This window comes from Pinus tabuliformis, chromosome 9 (genome assembly GCF_031772625.1).
Source record: "Pinus tabuliformis cultivar Carrire ecotype Pingquan chromosome 9, CPIR1, whole genome shotgun sequence".
Classification (NCBI taxonomy): domain Eukaryota; kingdom Viridiplantae; phylum Streptophyta; class Pinopsida; order Pinales; family Pinaceae; genus Pinus; species Pinus tabuliformis.
In genome coordinates this window covers 1356802298-1356819963 of record NC_142307.1, presented here as the reverse complement: position 1 = coordinate 1356819963, position 17666 = coordinate 1356802298, and the positions used below count along the sequence as shown (strand labels likewise).

The following is a 17666-nucleotide window of genomic DNA, read 5'->3' as shown; positions in this document are numbered from 1 at the left end:
GATTTCATGTTGATGTGTGGTGACTAACAAGAACTCCACAAATAGGCTAAGAGGGCTAGATTATTTGATGATCTTGTGGGAACCCATACCTATGAGGGAGAACATGTAACACCATATGGGTTGGGGACAAACTCAATCAACACTACATATTCCAGTGGTTCCTTTGTCTTATATAGCTCTTGATGGGCTATGGGACCATCTTAAGGAGGCCAATTGCCTGATATTATAGGCCACGCCTCTGATATTGTAGGCCACGTTCCTGATAATGGATTGGGATGTCGAAGCTTGATGGGGGTGTAAGGAATTCGATGCCTGGGGCTATTCACCTTAGTGAGTGTGGAGGGAGTGGGCCAGCCTTTCGAGATGCCTGGAGTACTACTGCATGGAGTACTGAGTTGGGTTCTTGCCTTGGGGTGGATGAGGTCTGAGCCAGGCGTGAGCCTTGGGCTATGGTACATACTGATGAGGCTTATGCCTAGTTCCAAAAGTGGGAAAGAGGACAGAGTTTCCTTGGGATTTCCTAAGTGTTGTGGAAACTTTTGATCCCTGTTAGTTATACTAGTTCAACAGAGTGTGTGGGGTAAACTTGAAGTAATAAATAACTATATAAAATAAAATGTTAAATGATTCAACTTAACTTGACAAATCTCCTTAAAAAAGGGGAGTATGTAATGCCCCTAATAATAATAAATAAATAATATAATATAATATTAAAATATAAGTAAATAAATAATAAACAATAAAGAAAAGATAATAATAATAATTAAATAGTAAATAATAAACTAGAGTCCTAAAGAAATATATATAAAAATAAGCTATAAAAATAGTAAGAATAAGTAAAGTTAACAAAAAGTAAAAAGGAATAAAATAAAAAAAAGTTAAATTAAGAGAAATATTAAATTAAGTAAAACTTAAAATAAAGAAATAAAAGTTGCATGTTGACACATGGAATGTGTGCATGTGGACCCATTTCCATTTTTCGGTCTATTTAATGGACGATGAGAAGGATGATATTCATCCACTCCTTCATCCATTCTCTTGGGAGAAAAGTATTGTGAGACAAATGATTCCATGGTAGTAGTACGTTGATTGAAGGCTTGGGGGTGTCCAGTTGTAGAAAGATTATGTGCAACTGAGCCTATGGTTGGGTGGAGAGTCGTCCCCAAAACTTTGTTGCGATTAGCGGGATTCAAATAACGTTCAACTTTGAAATCACAAGTAAGGAATATTATCGCCACAGGTAAGTCGTCTCTGCTCGTGTTTTTGGAAATTCTATGTTAATTAGTGGAATAGTTGTGTGTTGATTATTAATCACATGATTGATCCAATTAGTTGCATATTTTAACTTTCGGGGTTGTTACAAGGCCCAGTTCTAGTCCCTTTGTTTCTTTCGTGGTGTTGGTGAAGAAGGATGGGACCTTTTGAATGTGTATAGATTATAGGGACCTCAACAAGAAAACATTGAAGAACATGTACCCCATTCCCCACATTTATGAGTCAATGAACAAGGTTAGAGGATCCAAGTACTTCTCTAAGATAGACTTGCACTCGAGAAACCACTAAATCAGGGTGAGGGAGCAGGATATACCCAAAACTGCTTTACGTTTCCACTATGGACACTTCAAGTTCTTGGTGATGCCCTTTGGGATAACCAATTCGCCAGCTACATTCCAGTCTTGCATGAACCACATGTCCCGCAAGTAGTTGAAATAATGTATCCTTGTCTTCTTTGATGACATCCTGATTTATAGCCATACATGGGAGGAGCATCTCCAATACTTGGAGGAGGTGTTGAGCATTTTGGAGGAGCAACAGTTGTATGCGAAGACGTCCAAATGTGAATTTGGACTTATATAGATGTTATATTTAGGGCACATGATTGGGGAGGATGGAGCCCAGTTACACCAAGATAAGATCAAGACCATTCTAGATTGGCCTACACCCAAGAATGCATTGGAGGTGAGGGGGTTCTTGGGAATTTTCACATATTACAGGAGGTTCGTGAAGGGATTCTCATAGCTACCAGCATCACCCCTCACGGATATGATGAATAAAGGGGAATTTGAATGGATATAGGTTGCACAAGAGGCATTTGAGTGCCTCAAGAGGGTGATCAACAGCTGCCCCATTTTGGCTTTGTTGGATTTCACACGACCTTTTTTATTGGAGTGTGATGCCTCTAGCTAAGGGGTTGGAACCGTATTGACACAGGGAGGCCATCCTATTGATCTGAATTTGAAACTACTTGTAAATGGTTTGCAAGGTATTCAATTCAGTAATATACATGTTTAAAAGATGTCCATGTCTTGCAGAAAAGAAACAAATGAAATTTTCAGCTGTTCATGACCCATTTAAGTATAGCAGATTTATTTCCTTTTACTATTTAACACACTAAAACGAATTTGTTCTGCAAAATAAGTCAACCACAGATGCAAAAGAAGTTGATGAAGCAGTTCACCCCTCCTGGGCTACGTCTACTAGGTCCAAGGCTCCCAAATGGGCCTGTCCTCGTTTTAATTAAATGCTCAAAATGAATGTACAGTTGAATAAAAGTCTCTATAGGTGGAATAGACTGTAAAAATGGATTCAGAACACTTGAATCCTTCAGGATTGACTACTGGTTCACCTCCAATGAGTACCTGCAGCCCTATACAGTTCTCCCAATACTTGGCCCTAGTGGCTCCTAGAACTTCCATGGCTCCAAAACCTCTGAAAATGACCTCAGATGGCTATAAGACCTGTGCCAATGGCTTCAAAAGGTTGAAGATACCCAAAATAAAATAAAAAATTCGTCCAAAACGGACTTTCCTAGCCAAAGTTATGGCTCATTAAAGATTCCCTCCAGTTTGGCCTAAAAAAACTCCAGCTAACTGTAGTTGGGGCCAGTTAGCTCCGCCAATTATGGCGGGACCACCCAAATTTGGTGCTCCGCCAAAAATCCGCCATCTTAACTGCCACCTAACTGTCATGTTACCCGCGCATGTGAACGGGATCTTCGGAATCGGCGGTTTGCATTGGAGTTCGTGCCATAATCTTCGGTTGGCGGGCAGTTATCTTAACTCCGCTTTATTATACCATGTGAACACGTCCCACACATTAAACGGAAGACTGTTGGAATCACGGTGGCAGTTTGGGGTTAAAGCCCTCGGTTCCGGGGCTGCGGACATATGTGATGGGGGTTGGCCCCCTTTATGCCATGCCCAACGTAATACAACCTTTTAATATTGCTAACTTTGCCACCAAATCAAGTCCAATTGCATTGGTGCAATGGTAAAGTGTTGTAATGTTGTTGGAGTGGTCGTGGGTTCGATTCACAATCTGACCAAAATTTTAAACATATGCGCCCGTTATGGTGACGTCACCTTGGGCCACGTGGCGGCCTCCGGGCCTGCCACGTGGCAACCTGTGATTGGATTCCCAAAAGGAATATTCCCTGGAATATTCCAAGGAATATTCCCTGGAATATTCCAAGGAATATTCCCTGGAATATTCCAAGGAATATTCCCTAGAATATTCCAAGGAATATTCTACGAAATATTCTTTTTTTAATTTTTTTTGAAAAATTCAAAAATTAAGGGTTATTGGGTGATTTTGTTTTTGGCATAACTTTCTCATACGACGACCATTTTTCGAACCGTTCACGGCGCCGGAATCAGGAGGATGAGCACTTTCCAGTCGTTCAATTTTGAACTAGTTCTGAGCACTTCCATTTTTGAGCATTTTATGACACTTAGGACATGATCACTTGATCACGCCTCCCCATTGGGAAGCTTTTGGACCCCAAAAGCCTTCAACTACCTGTTAAAGAGGTGAGGGTACAGCTCCCTCACTCTGTCCACCTCCATCCACTTTGCCTTGTTCGGTTTGTTGCCTTTGAAACCAACCTACACATAATCTACATTGCCCCTCCTTGAAGTGCGTGTCCTTCTGTCAAGGATTGTATCTTCTTTCAGCTCATCTAAGAATTCTGGCGAGAAATCTTCTATAGATGGCAGCTGAACAGCACTTTCATGATCAACAATCAAAGGAGGTTCATACAAACGTAAGTTCTCCACATTGACAACAGAATACATTTGCATATAGGAAGGCAAATCTAATTGAAAATCATTATTTCCAACCTTCTTGAGGATTTTGAATGGACCATAACGAATAGGTTTCAGCTTTTTACCTTCTCCTTGCATCCTTTCCTTACTAATGTACAGCCATACCTCATCGCCTTCTTGAAACTTGTGATCGACTCTATGCTTGTCGTGTCTTTCCTTGTACTTGCCTTGAATCTTCTCAAGCTATTCTTGAATTTGCTGATGTATTTGCTAAATCCTTTCAATGAATGAACGAGCTTTGCCAATATCACTATGTCCCTCAATGGTGACATCTTTCTCAAGAATGAAATCAAGAGGTGATTTTGGCAAGTAACCAAAACAAGTTTCAAACGGTGAGGTGTTTGTGGAAGAGTGCTTCGCACGATTGTAAGCATGTTGTATGTAGTGCAAATGTTCATCCCAAAGCTTGGAATGCTTGCTGCAATAACCTCTCAAGAGGTGCACAATGGTTCTGTTCACAACTTTTGTTTGTCCATCTATTTGCGGATGGAAAGCAGTACTTTTCTTCAACTTTGTGTCCATCATCTCCCATAGGTTGGACCAAAAATTCCCCACAAATCTAGAATCCCTGTCACTAATAATGGAAGTAGGCAAACCAAAGTGAATCCATACATGATGAAAAAATAATTCAGCAGTTTGTTCAGCAGCTATAGTTTTCTTACAAGGCATAAGTATACACATTTTGCTGAAACGATCAACTACTACATATAAATAATCATGCTGCTTTCTAGATTTTGGCAAACCTCCTACAAAATCCATAGAGATGCTCTCCCATGGTCTAGAAGGTACCGGCAAAGGAGTATACAAGCCAAGCTTCCTATTACTAGGCTTGCTTGTAGCACATAATGAACAACCTCTTATGAATCTTGAAACAGAATCTACCATGCAAGGCCAATAGCAATACCTCTGTAGATGTGCAACTGTTTTGCTTACGCCAAAATGGCCCGCAATAAGAGAAGAATGAGCTTCTCTTATGACATTTATTCTCTCCCCCTGTGGTATACACAACTTGCCCAAATGAAACAGCAAATTGTTATGCATGTGATAGTCATTTTCCTCTACATGATTCCCTTTACTCAAGTTAGCATACACATCTTTAAAGTCATCATCAGATGCATATTGTTCTATGTAACTATCATGTACAATGGAATCATTCTTAAGTAAAGTAACAGCACCAATAATAGGCCTTGAAAGCATATCAGCAACTTTATTCAGAGTACCTTTCTTGTACCTTATTACCAAATGGAACTGTTGCAAGAAGCCCATCCATCTGAAGTGTCGTGACTATTGTAACTTGCTTTGTGATTGCAAGTACTGTAAGGGCTGATGGTCGGTATGTATAACAGTTTCTTTGCCCATCAAATAGTGTTTCCACTTTTTGACGCTTTATACCAATGCATACAACTCCTTATCATACGTAGGATAATTTACAACAACACCATTAAAAGTTTCAGAATGAAAAGCAATAGGCTTACCATGTTGTAGAAGAACTGCACCCATGGCATAATCACTAGTATCAGTTTGTATCTCAAATGGCTGTCTCAAATCCGGGCAGGCTACAAGTAGTCGATATGGAGCCACAGGATATGCTGAGGTACTATGGGACAGACTTGGCTATATTAGGCATAATATTAGTAGTGAAGGAGACCAGACTAACTTGATCTCTGGTAGAGATGACATTGCTCAGAGCGAAGGCTACAACATTGAGAGAGCAGCTAACAACCTTTGTATCAGTATCATGCAGTCACACCCGCACCTGCACACCTAGCATACCAGCATCACTTTTCCCCATGTTAGGCTCGCCCCTACCATCCCCCCCTAACCCCCCTTCCTCCCCCATTCTCTGGGCCTCATGATTCTGTGAGAAATTCATTGGCTCTTGCTCTATTTTATATATGTCATTTCGAGCAAGTTTCGGCTCGGCGAAGCGTTTGAGTTCTAGGAACTTTGGCAGAAGCGCTTTCTCGGCGAAACAGCACTCCATTAGAACTAATTCGCTTTTAAGTAAGGATCAGGATGATCACTTGCTTTCTCCTAGAACAAGTCTTTCGATATGCCTCTAGGGATTATCATGGGTCTTTGTCTCGATATCAATCTCGATATGCTCCTACTCCCTGCGTGATTGATCCGCCACCCTTCTCTCTACATACGTGCAATCAGCCCAAACCCGAGCCTTTTTTGCTATCACTTTAGTTACGACCACTGAATGCACTTCCATCGCTATGGATGAACCAGCCGCCTATGCCATCGATGAATCAGCATGAGCGATTGGATTTGTTACAAGCTGCTCGTACTAGGGAAATGGATTGGTGAGGTTCTGCACATATGTCCGACGTGACTTGTCATGTGTCTCAAGCGATTGACGTCCACCCGTGCATTCGAAGTGGGGCCTTGAGGCGGTTGGTTCGACTCCATGCCTTGGCTGAGCGATCGGATCAAAGAAAGATAGGGAGACAGATGGATCAAAAGCAACAGTCGACGCAGGGGAACTCGAGCTGAACTATGATTCCAAACCCTAATTCTGCTCTGGCCATGCAAGGACCGGAGCTGAACTAATCTTCTTTTTCAAAGATTCGAAAGCTTTTTGCTGCTTGCCTCCCCATTGGAAAGCATGCTTCACACTTGTCATTGCATGCATAGGAGTTGTTATAGAAGAGAAGTTAGAGATGAACTTCCTCCAATATTGAGCTTCACCCAAAAAACTTCTTACCTCTGTTATGGATTTGGGAGTAGGCCAATTCACAATAGCCTCTATTTTAGCAGGATCTATTCTTAAAGCACCTCCTCCTACTATGTGTCCCAAATAAACCAAAGAAGTCTTTCCAAATTCACACTTTGACATTTTAAAATATAAAAGAAATAACTGATTCTTCTTCAAAACATCAAGTACTTTCCTAACATGCATGACATGATCTTCTCTAGACTTGTTGAAAATTAAGATGTCATCTAAGTAGACAATAACGAAATCATCAAGAAAAGGACGCAAGACATCATCCATTACCCGCATGAAAGTTGCAGGTGCATTGCACAAACCAAACAGCATCACAAGCCACTCAAAGAGTCCTTGTTTGGTTTTAAAGGTTGTCTTCCAAATGTCACTTTCTTCAATTCTTACTTGATGATATCCACTGCGCAAGTCTAACTTAGTGAAATATCGAGCATTTTTCAGCTGGTCTAGCAAATCATCTATCCTTGGGAGTGGGTAACGATTCTTTACCGTTATCTTGTTCAAGGCCCTGAAATCAACACACATATGCCAAGTGCCATCTTTCTTTGGAATCAATACAATCGGTGACCCACATGGCGAAGTACTTGGCCTTATGAAACCCTTGTCCAACAAGTCCTTGATTTGCTTCTTTATTTCAGCATTCTCCATAATAGACATGCAGTACATGCCTATGTTTGGAAGAGGGCAATCTGGATGCAAATGGATTTCATGTTGAATCTCCCTCTTAGGAGGCAAACCTGTTGGCTCCTGAAACATCTCATGATATGTATCAACTACATCATATAGTTCTGACTTAAGTTTTGGATCACAATTTTCAAATGACTCATGATTCACATCAACCTTGGGCTTAATCATAAGAAGAACAAAGTTCTTACTTGAATTGACCAACCTTTTTACCTGTCCTGCATTCACCATCGCTATATTTGTCTTCTTGCAATGAGCTCTAACAATGAACTCCTTGCCATCTTTGAAAAGATGATATTTGTTTTCATGGCGATGAAAGATAGCTTTCCTGTCAAACAAGTAAGGACTTCCCAAAACAATTCCTGCTATATCAAAAGGTACCACATCAAGTTCAACTGTGTCAATAAAATGTGCAGTAATTGCAAAGCGCAATGTGCACTTTCTTGAAACTTGTAAATTTGCATCCTTGCAAATCCATCCAAGTGGATATGGCTTTGGATGTGGAACGGTCTCAAGTTTAAGCTGCTTGACCAAGTCCTCTGATATAAGGTTTGCTTGTGACCCACTATCAAAAAGTGTGTCAATTTTAGTATGTTTTGAAATCACCCTCACATGAAACAGTTCAATTCTTTCTTCCTCATTAGGAGCTTGTACATGGCAGTTTGAGGTACTAGTGCTGGCTTGAGTTTCAATTTCTTTTCCCTTCAAGTTTTTCAAACCCATGGCTGCAATTTTGGTTTCATCACCTGAATCATCCCCTAAATCCTGTGGTGTAGATGTAGTAGCAGCAGTTTTTTGTTTCCCTTTGGATTTGTTAAATTGAGGTCTTTTTTCAAGATGTAACAGTTTTTCTCCTCATGGCCTGGTTTAGAACAGTGTTTACAGATCACTTTCTCACTCTCTTGTTTGACATATGCATTCTTTTTGCCCTTTCCCTTGGAGGCTTTTTCTTTGTTTTTCCCCTTGGGGGGCTTGTTTCTACCCTCTTCAAATGTGTTTTTTCCCCTTGCCTCTAAATGGGTAGCTTGGACACAAACCTCATCCAGGCTAGTAGGGTTAAACATCAAGATGGTGTGTCTAAGGTAGCTATGCAAGCCACCAATGTATTTCAGCAAGGTTTCCTGGGTCTGTAAATCTACCCCTAACGAGAGAGCTCTTCTCCTGAATTCTTGGGTGTAGTCTTGGACACTCTGACCCTTAAGTTGTCTGAAATTTTACCAGTTCATAATGGCTTTCTGCATGTGAGCAAGAGGATAAAACTGTTTTTTAATGGCTAACAGAAATTCAGGCCATGTTAAGGTAACCTTACCAAATTTCTTGATCTCCTCTTTAGTCTTGGCCTCCCACCAGACCAATGCTGCTCCATCCATTCTCAAAGAAGCCAACTGAATCTTTGTGGCATCATCATGCATATTCTGGATCCTCAAGTAAACTTCCAACTGCCTAATCCAGTTGTCAAGCTTTTCTGCATTCACTTCACCATTAAACATAGGTAATTCGAATTTTACAACAAGCTTCAAAAAAGGACTTTTTCCAGAGGATCTATGCTTATGCACAGAAGAAGAAGACGAAGATGAAGAGGAAGAAGGTGACGATGGGGGTAGTGGATCACCATTACCTCCATGTCCTTTCTTGGAATGATCATCATCCTTCTTACCTCCTGAAGAGCCCTCTCCTTCATGTGGATGTTTGGACCCTTCTCCAGCCAATTTCTCATTTCTTTCTTGGTACAATATCCTCACCATTTCAATGAGGTCCAAGAAAGCCTTTCTGAAGACTCTTTCTTCTTCTTTTGGATCCATGTCTGTAGGAATTTGTCCTTCATGTGCAGACATTCTTGAAGCTTCTGATGAGACTCTTGAGGGTGAAATTGAAGGTGGAGGTGATGGCTCTCTGGCCTTCCTTGACTGAGGATTCTCTCGTTCTCTAGTCAATTGTCCTTCACCTCTTTTAAGTTTCAACGTGGTAAGCATCAATACTTGCAAGACAATTAAAAGATCTTTGCACAAAAACAATCAAAAGACAACTACACCAGAGATTGACTGAAAGAGCATTTATCTACTTTGCAATTGTATAACAAGAGCATTTCGAAGGCTTCCTGGCTCGTTTCAGGCTCTGTCTATAGCTTATTTGACTGCTTTTGATACAAAGAAACAACAACATAGCTCCGATACCAACTTGATCTAAATTTGAAACTACTTGTAAATGGTTTGCAAGGTATTCAATTCAGTAATATACATGTTTAAAAGATGTCCATGTCTTGCAGAAAAGAAACAAATGAAATTTTCAGCTGTTCATGACCCATTTAAGTATAGTAGATTTATTTCCTTTTACTGTTTAACACACTAAAACGAATTTGTTCTGCAAAATAAATCAACCACAGATGCAAAAGAAGTTGATGAAGCAGTTCACCCCTCCTGGGCTACGTCTACTAGGTCCAAGGCTCCCAAATGGGCCTGTCCTCGTTTTAATTAAATGCTCAAAATGAATATACAGCTGAATAAAAGTCTCTACAGGTGGAATAGACTGTAAAAACGGATTCAGAACACTTGAATCCTTCAGGATTGACTACTGGTTCACCTCCAATGAGTACCTGCAACCCTATACAGTTCTCCCAATACTGGGCCCTAGTGGCTCCTAGAACTTCCATGGCTCCAAAACCTCTGAAAATGACCTCAGATGGCTGTAAGACCTGTGCCAATGGCTTCAGAAGGTCGAAGATACCCAAAATCAAAAAAAAATTCGTCCAAAACGGACTTTCCTAGCCAAAGTTATGGCTCATTAAAGATTCCCTCCAGTTTGGCCTAAAAAAACTCCAGCTAACTGTAGTTGGGGCCAGTTAGCTCCGCCAATTATGGCGGGACCGCCCAAATTTGGCGCTCTGCCAAAAAATCCGCCATCTTAACTTCCACCTAATTGTCATGTTACCCGCGCATGTGAACGGGATCTTCGGAATCGGCGGTTTGCATTGGAGTTCGTGCCATAATCTTCGGTTGGCGAGCAGTTATCTTAACTCCGCTTTATTATACCATGTGAACACGTCCCACACATTAAATGGAAGACTGTTGGAATCATGGCGGCGGTTTGGGTTAAAGCCCTCGGTTCCGGGCTGCGGACATATGTGATGGGGGCTAGCCCCCTTTATGCCATGCCCAACGTAATACAACCTTTTAATATGGCTAACTCTGCCACCAAATCAAGTCCGACTGCATTGGTGCAATGGTAGAGCGTTGTAATGTTGTTGGAGTGGTCGTGGGTTCGATTCACAATCTGACCAAAATTTTAAACATATGCGCCGTTATGATGATGTCACCTTGGGCCACGTGGCGACCTCTGAGCCTGCCACGTGGCAACCTGTGATTGGCTGCCCAAAAGGAATATTCCCTGAAATATTCCAAGGAATATTCTACAGAATATTCTTTTTTAATTTTTTTTTGAAAAATTCAAAAATTAAGGGTTATTGGACGATTTTGTTTTTGGCATAACTTTCTCATATGACGACCGTTTTTCGAACCGTTCATGGCGCCGGAATCAGGAGGATGAGCACTTTCCAGTCGTTCAATTTTGAACCAGTTCTGAGCACTTCCATTTTTGAGCATTTTATGACAGTTAGGACATGAGCACCTGATCACCTATAGCATTAGAGAGCAGGAAAATGTTACCCCACGAGCGTTTGTACTCTATTTATGATAAGGATATGTTGGCCATGATGCATGCATTGGCCAAGTTTAGGAAGTACCTATTGGGCAGGTTCAAGGTGAAGAATGGCCACAAATGTCTTCAATTCTTTCAAGAATAGCAAAATTTGTAGGAGAGGTAGAAGAAATGGGTTAGTAAGATCTAGGCATATGACTTCAATATTGATTATGTCAAGGGAAAATAAAATGTAGCGGTTGATGCACTTTCACAGAGGCCCGCGACACTCCCTCTGCTGGACATCAAGCAGGATTAGAGGTCACAGTTGTTGATGGAGTACTCCAATAATCAATATGCATGCAAGACCTTGGATGGTATTCATGGAGATGACAAATACAGGGTGATGGATGAGGTCATCTACTACAAGGACGTGATCTATTTAGTGCTAGGCTCATAGTTGAGGGAGAAGATCTTGCAAATTGCTCATGGTTCACCCTTGGCAGGGCACCAAGGGTTCCTCAAGACGTGCAGGACTATTAAAGATCACTTCACTTGGCAAGGGCTCAAGGAGGACATCTTGAGGCATGTATGGGAGTGTGATGCTTGCCATAGGAACAAAGGGGAACACACTCATTCGAACTTTTGTATCCTCTTCCTATTCCTTAGCGGAAATGGGAGAGTATATTAATGGATTTTATCACAGGACTTCCAGAAGTTCAAGGGCGAGACTTCATTTTTGTGGTGTTGGACAGGTTGATGAAGTTCACTTATTTATTTTTCATTCTAGCCAAGTAATCAGATTCTCAAGTGGTCGAGTTATTTCTCAGGGAGGTGTTCAAGTTGGATGGGATGCCTAAGACTATTGTTAGTGACAGGGACAAGAAATTCATGGGTGGTTTCTGGTAGAAGTTGTTCCATCTTGTGCGAATCGATCTCACACCCATTACAAGTTACCATCCTCAAACATATGGATAGATGGGTATCGTGAACAAATGGTTGGAGGAATACCTGCGCAACTATGTGACCGGGCAGCAGAGAACGTGGGTAAAGTGGTTGTACCTTGGAGAGTACTTATACAACACCACATACCATATGTCCATAGGTATGAAACCCTTTCATGCTATTTATGGTTATGATGCTCTAACCTTTGCAGATGTGATCTTTGGAGACAGTTGGTCCCCAAGGGCAAAGCATTGGATACAGGAGAGCCAAGATATTCTTAGATCTCTTAAGGATAATTTGTAGAATGCCCAAAACTAGCAAAAATTATGTGCAGACAATGGTAGAGGAGAGAAGTTGTTTGAGGTAGGGGACCTGGTATTCCTAAGACTACATCCATATAAGCAGTCCACGCTAAAATAGAAGGGAGATGAAAGACAAAGCCCCATTTCTATGGGCCATATAGGGTGACCAAGAGGGTAGGAGAGGTAGCGTATGAGCTGGAGCTTCCACTCGAAAGCAAGGTGCATGACATCTTCCAGTTTTCTTACCTGAAGAAGGATTTGTGCTAGTAGGTGATAGCCACTACGAAGCTGCCACCTCTAGATGATGAGGGGCACTTGGTTTTGACACCAAGGTCCATCTTGTGGGAGAGGAAAGGAAACTCAGGGGCATAACTATCAAGGATTACCTTATGAGATGGAAGGACTTACCAGAGGAGGATACCACATGGGAAGGAGAACAAATTTTACAACATCTGACACTTAAGTTTCTTAAGGGTAAGCAACATTTGGGAGGGGAGGACTGTCATCCAACAAATAAAATTGACTAAGGTGAATTCCCAATTTTGCAGTTTTGTTTTCTAATAAATATTTTTGGTGATTGGACTTAGGAGAATGGGTTAGAAGACTTGGAATTAATTTTTCTAAGGGAAAGGGAAGCCAACTTAGGAGATTTGGGTAAAATTAAAAGTTGGTGGATTGTGGGGGCCACACCTAAAGGGGAATTCGAACCCATGGGAGGAATTCGACCCACAAGGAGGAAAAATGCACAAGGGGGTTTGAACTAGTGGGGACCAAAAGAAAAGAAGAGGAGAAGCTATAAAAGGCAAGAGCAAACTCATTTTCTAGGTTCTTTATTTGTGCATCCAACTTGAGAGTTTGCTTGAGTTGTTTAGCCAAGTCAACTGGTGCCTTGAGCACAGGAAGTTTCCAAGGAGAAATTCTCAAATATCTTTTGATGGACTTAGAGTGCCACCCTAGGAGATAATTCCAGACCTTAGTGGAGAGGATATTTCTAGAGTTCGTGGGTCTTTCAATTATTGCTTCAACTAGTTTGAGCTTCCAGGAGGATGTAGTGGCAGAACCCGTTCCATTAAGTTGAGGGGTCTTCAAGGAGAATTCCAACTAAATAATTTAGGAGAAAATCCCTTGAAGGTGGACCAGATTTTGTGGAGATTTACAGGGTTGTAGATTGTTGCTCTAGTGAGAGTCAAATTCATCATCTCTATGGCCTACGTAGGGGATTTGTTGGGAAAATTTCGTGGGGAGTATTCTAGTTGGGTTTGTGTTGGAGTTGAGGCAAGATTTCCCTCTTATCTTCAGGGAGAATTTGCAGGGATTTCTTACAACCATTGAGGAAGGATCCAAGGCTAAATTAGCAGCAGTGATTTAAGGGGGACGCAAAACTAGTGAAAGAGGGTGTAGCACTAAAATTGCGTAACTTCGGGAGGTCGGAATTAGCCTAAAAAAATTCTAGGTGTTTTTGGCCTAGAATTAGGGATCTTGCTCCTAATTTTGCAGAATTTTTGGAGGAGTTTTGGATTCCCAAACTTTATTTCACCTACAATAGAAGTTGCAGAAATTTCTGGGTTGAACGCACAACTTAGAGAATCCATTTTGTGCGGAGTAGTTCAATTATTTTCACTTGGGTATTTGCTTCCTCACTGTAGCAAGCCTAGGTGAACACTTTCCATCCCCAGTTGTATTCGGATTCCCATGATTATAAATAAAATGGCTCAGATTCGTTATTTGTTCCCTATGGAGTTATAATTTGTTACTGCATGTGTTGTGCTCAAATTTTACATGTTATAGTTGTGTTGTAGCTATTGCATGTTTTGGTATTCACTGTAAATTTTCTAGTTAGAATATTACAGAAAGGTTCTCTTCGTTATTGAATTTCAATTTCATGAGAAATAAGGTCCCAATAATGTTCAAGTTGTTTATGAGTCATAGTAGTTTAAACAATAAATTAAACTAGCAATTGCACTGAGAGGTGCAAAGGAACGCTGAAGGATCAAGAATCCAATAACAAAAATATAGGGGGGGAAATTGAAGTGTCAATCAAGTTGAAGTGATGTCCAGTATCGAACCCTAAACCCTCCTGCCCTTGATGTGCAAGATGCAGATGAAAATTCCCAGCATTGTTCTGCAATTGAAAGGATCTATCACAAGATCGTGGTGTTTTGCAATCGGAAGCCAGTGTTGTGTTGCATTCTCATTTGCTCATAACCCCTCAAACAGATAGAGATGATCTGGTCACTCTCCCACTCCTTCCAATCACTCCCCACCACAAAGAATCATCACTTTCCACTTCTTGCATATCCAATTTATCCATCAGAGAGAGAAATGACAATGACAACGACATGTAGACATTATACAATGATGAGCATGGGAATTTGATGTCGCATCTCAGTGTCGCCAATCCCAAGATGAGATTTGCCCCTTCCCCTACACCAATGCCCGCGTTGCTTCTAGACATATCCTTCTTGGAACACATATACTCCACCTCTTGTGATCCTCTAATAATGACCAATGATTTCCCATTCCCACCAGGTCATATGGTACAATCACTCATACAAGAGGGTCATTGAATCTCCCTTGGACCTCGACATCTTGAAGCCCCTAGCAACTTTTATTCTTCACAAGCACTAACTTGGTTTGAAGCTTGATAACTCCTCTTCGGGGCAAAACCCTATGTATCCCATGATCATTAAATTGGACCTTGCATAATTTCCTTTTGGTCAGTGTTGAACATGTTTTATGCCACTTATTTCATCAAGATGTATGACTACTTCCAACGAACTTTTATATGGCTTATTTTTTTTACTATTTACTTGCTTACTCTTATAATTTCGTAACAAATTGTGTCATTATATTGCCTTCTTATTTGTTTTAGTCAAAATTCCCTTCGTTATTGTATTTTCTTCCCATTCTCTTCCATCCTTTTTCTATGAATGTACAGTGTCTTTGCATTTCAAACATGTATTGATTGGATATATTTTTGAGTTAATGTTGCACTAAACAAAATGTTTGTTTGTATTGAATTGATGTTGTCGTAGTGGTTCCAAATGATATAGATGTTAAGTTGTTCCCAATTTGTTTACTACCATCACGCCTTAGATTATTTGCTCTCTATTTTTCTTGTCGTGTAAGCTTTGATACATAAACTTGTAGCTGGACATTTTATAAATCTTTTGGAACAAAAGAGAGACTTTAGGTGGGACATGTTTGGATTAAGCTATTGAAGAACAAAGGATTTTAATTGTTGAAGCTGAAACTGAAGAGTTTGGTTTGAAGTCCTACAAAGTATTGAACTGTTCATTTTGGTTTTGATGCTTGGTTGACTGTAGAATCTCCCCATGCATAGTTATTACAGTATTTTCTTTTGTTGCATACTACTATAGTTTGACTGTGGTTTAGTTGTGTTTTGTGGCTGAATCTTTGTTTTGTCCATTTCACTCAACAACGACAAAGAAACAAAGGTTGTATGTTAAATGTCTTAGGCGTAACTTTAGGAATATTTGGGTTTGATTGTTCAATTTTGGATGTTCTTTCGTTCTTAAATTGCAGGCTTGCTCTTCTGTCGGCAATATTGATGAATGGAAATGGAGGCTTAGCTTGCTTCTTCGTAATAATGAAGAGAAGGAAATTGTTTCAAAGGACAAAAATAATCAGCGTGACTATGAGCAAATTGCAGTCCTTGCAAGAAGAATGGGCCTTTTCAGGTAGTATGAAAGAAAGAAAATTGGGTGCTTCCATTTGTCATTTCTAATTTTGCTCTCAGCTTTAAATATTATCGCACTTATGATGCTGATGGAAATATTTTCAAGTTCTTTAACTCTGAGGTGAATTTGATGCTGATTTCAATTCGTAACAATGAAGAGAAGGAGATTGTTTCAAAGGACAAAAATAATCGGCGTGACTATGAGCAAATTGTAGCCCTTGCAAGAAGAATGGGCCTTTTCAAGGTATGAAATAAAGAAAATTGGGTGCTTCTTCTAAAGACTAATTCTACTCTCAGGTTTAAATATTTTCGCACTTACGATGCTGATGGAAATATTTTCAATTTCTTTAACTCTGAGGTGAATTTGATGCTGATTTCAATTCGTAACAATGAAGAGAAGGAATTTGTTTCAAAGGAAAAAAATAATCGGCGTGCCTATGAGCAAATTGCAGCCCTTGCAAGAAGACTGGGCCTTTTCAGGTAGTATGAAAGAAAGAAAATTGGGTGCTTCCATTTGTCATTTCTAATTCTGCTCTCAGCTCTAAATATTATCGCACTTACGATGCTGATGGAAATATTTTCAAATTCTTTAACTCTGAGGTGAATTTGATGCTGATTTCAATTCGTAACAATAAAGAGAAGGAAATTGTTTCAAAGGACAAAAATAATCGGCGTGACTATGAGCAAATTGCAGCCCTTGCAAGAAGAATGGGCCTTTTCAGGTAGTATGAAAGAAAGAAAATTGGGTGCTTCCATTTGTCATTTCTAATTCTGTTTTCAGCTTTAAATATTATCGCACTTACGATGCTTATGGAAATTTTTTAAAGTTCTGTTAACTCTGAGATGAATCTGATGCTGATTTCAAGTGAGAAAATCGAAAAGTGATGGTAGTAAGCAAGGTTCCTTTGCCCAACTACAAGCCTGATTTAGATGACAAGTGCTCACAACGAGAGATAGGATTAGACTTTCTTATAATCGTAGGGAAAAAAAATTCCTTTTGTTTCTTCAGCTAAGCATTTGTAATCCACTTTCAGCTTATATTATGAGATAATCTATCACGACATTCAGGTTAACATCCCTCTTGCACTGCAAAGGCGAGTGGAGAGTCTTCTTCAAGAATACCTTGATCGAATTCAAATGAATGAAGGTGGTTTTCTGGATGATGGTTCCTCTGGTGCAACAGACGGCATGAGTGTTAAGTTAAACGAAGATTCTCTTTTAGAACAAAGAAAAGATCATTCACTTGATGGAACAATATTAGAAAAGATCCTTCAGCGGCGACGTTGGAGGATTCACAGTCTGCAGTGTTCCTGGCAGGTTTAACCTTCAATGTCTAGGTAGTGTATTAATATCCTTTTTCATTTAATGCAACTCTCATGATCTTCTTTGCCTTTCTTTGCTAAATTATTTGTATTATTATATTTCTTTCCACAAGAAAAAAAAAATGTCAGAATGCCATTTGTCAAAAAAATGATTATAGCACATCCAACTCTCTCTATTACATCCCACAATCAGGATATTGATAACCCCCAATATGATATTTCGTCCAGTAGTTCAAAAACATTGCATAT

At 40.1% G+C, this 17666-nt stretch overlaps 1 pseudogene; it reads left to right on the top strand.

Annotated features, from left to right (window-relative positions):
- Positions 1-275: 275 nt before the first annotated feature.
- Positions 276-17418, top strand: LOC149153541 (DExH-box ATP-dependent RNA helicase DExH3-like; annotated as a pseudogene).
- The last annotated feature ends 248 nt before the right edge of the window (positions 17419-17666 follow it).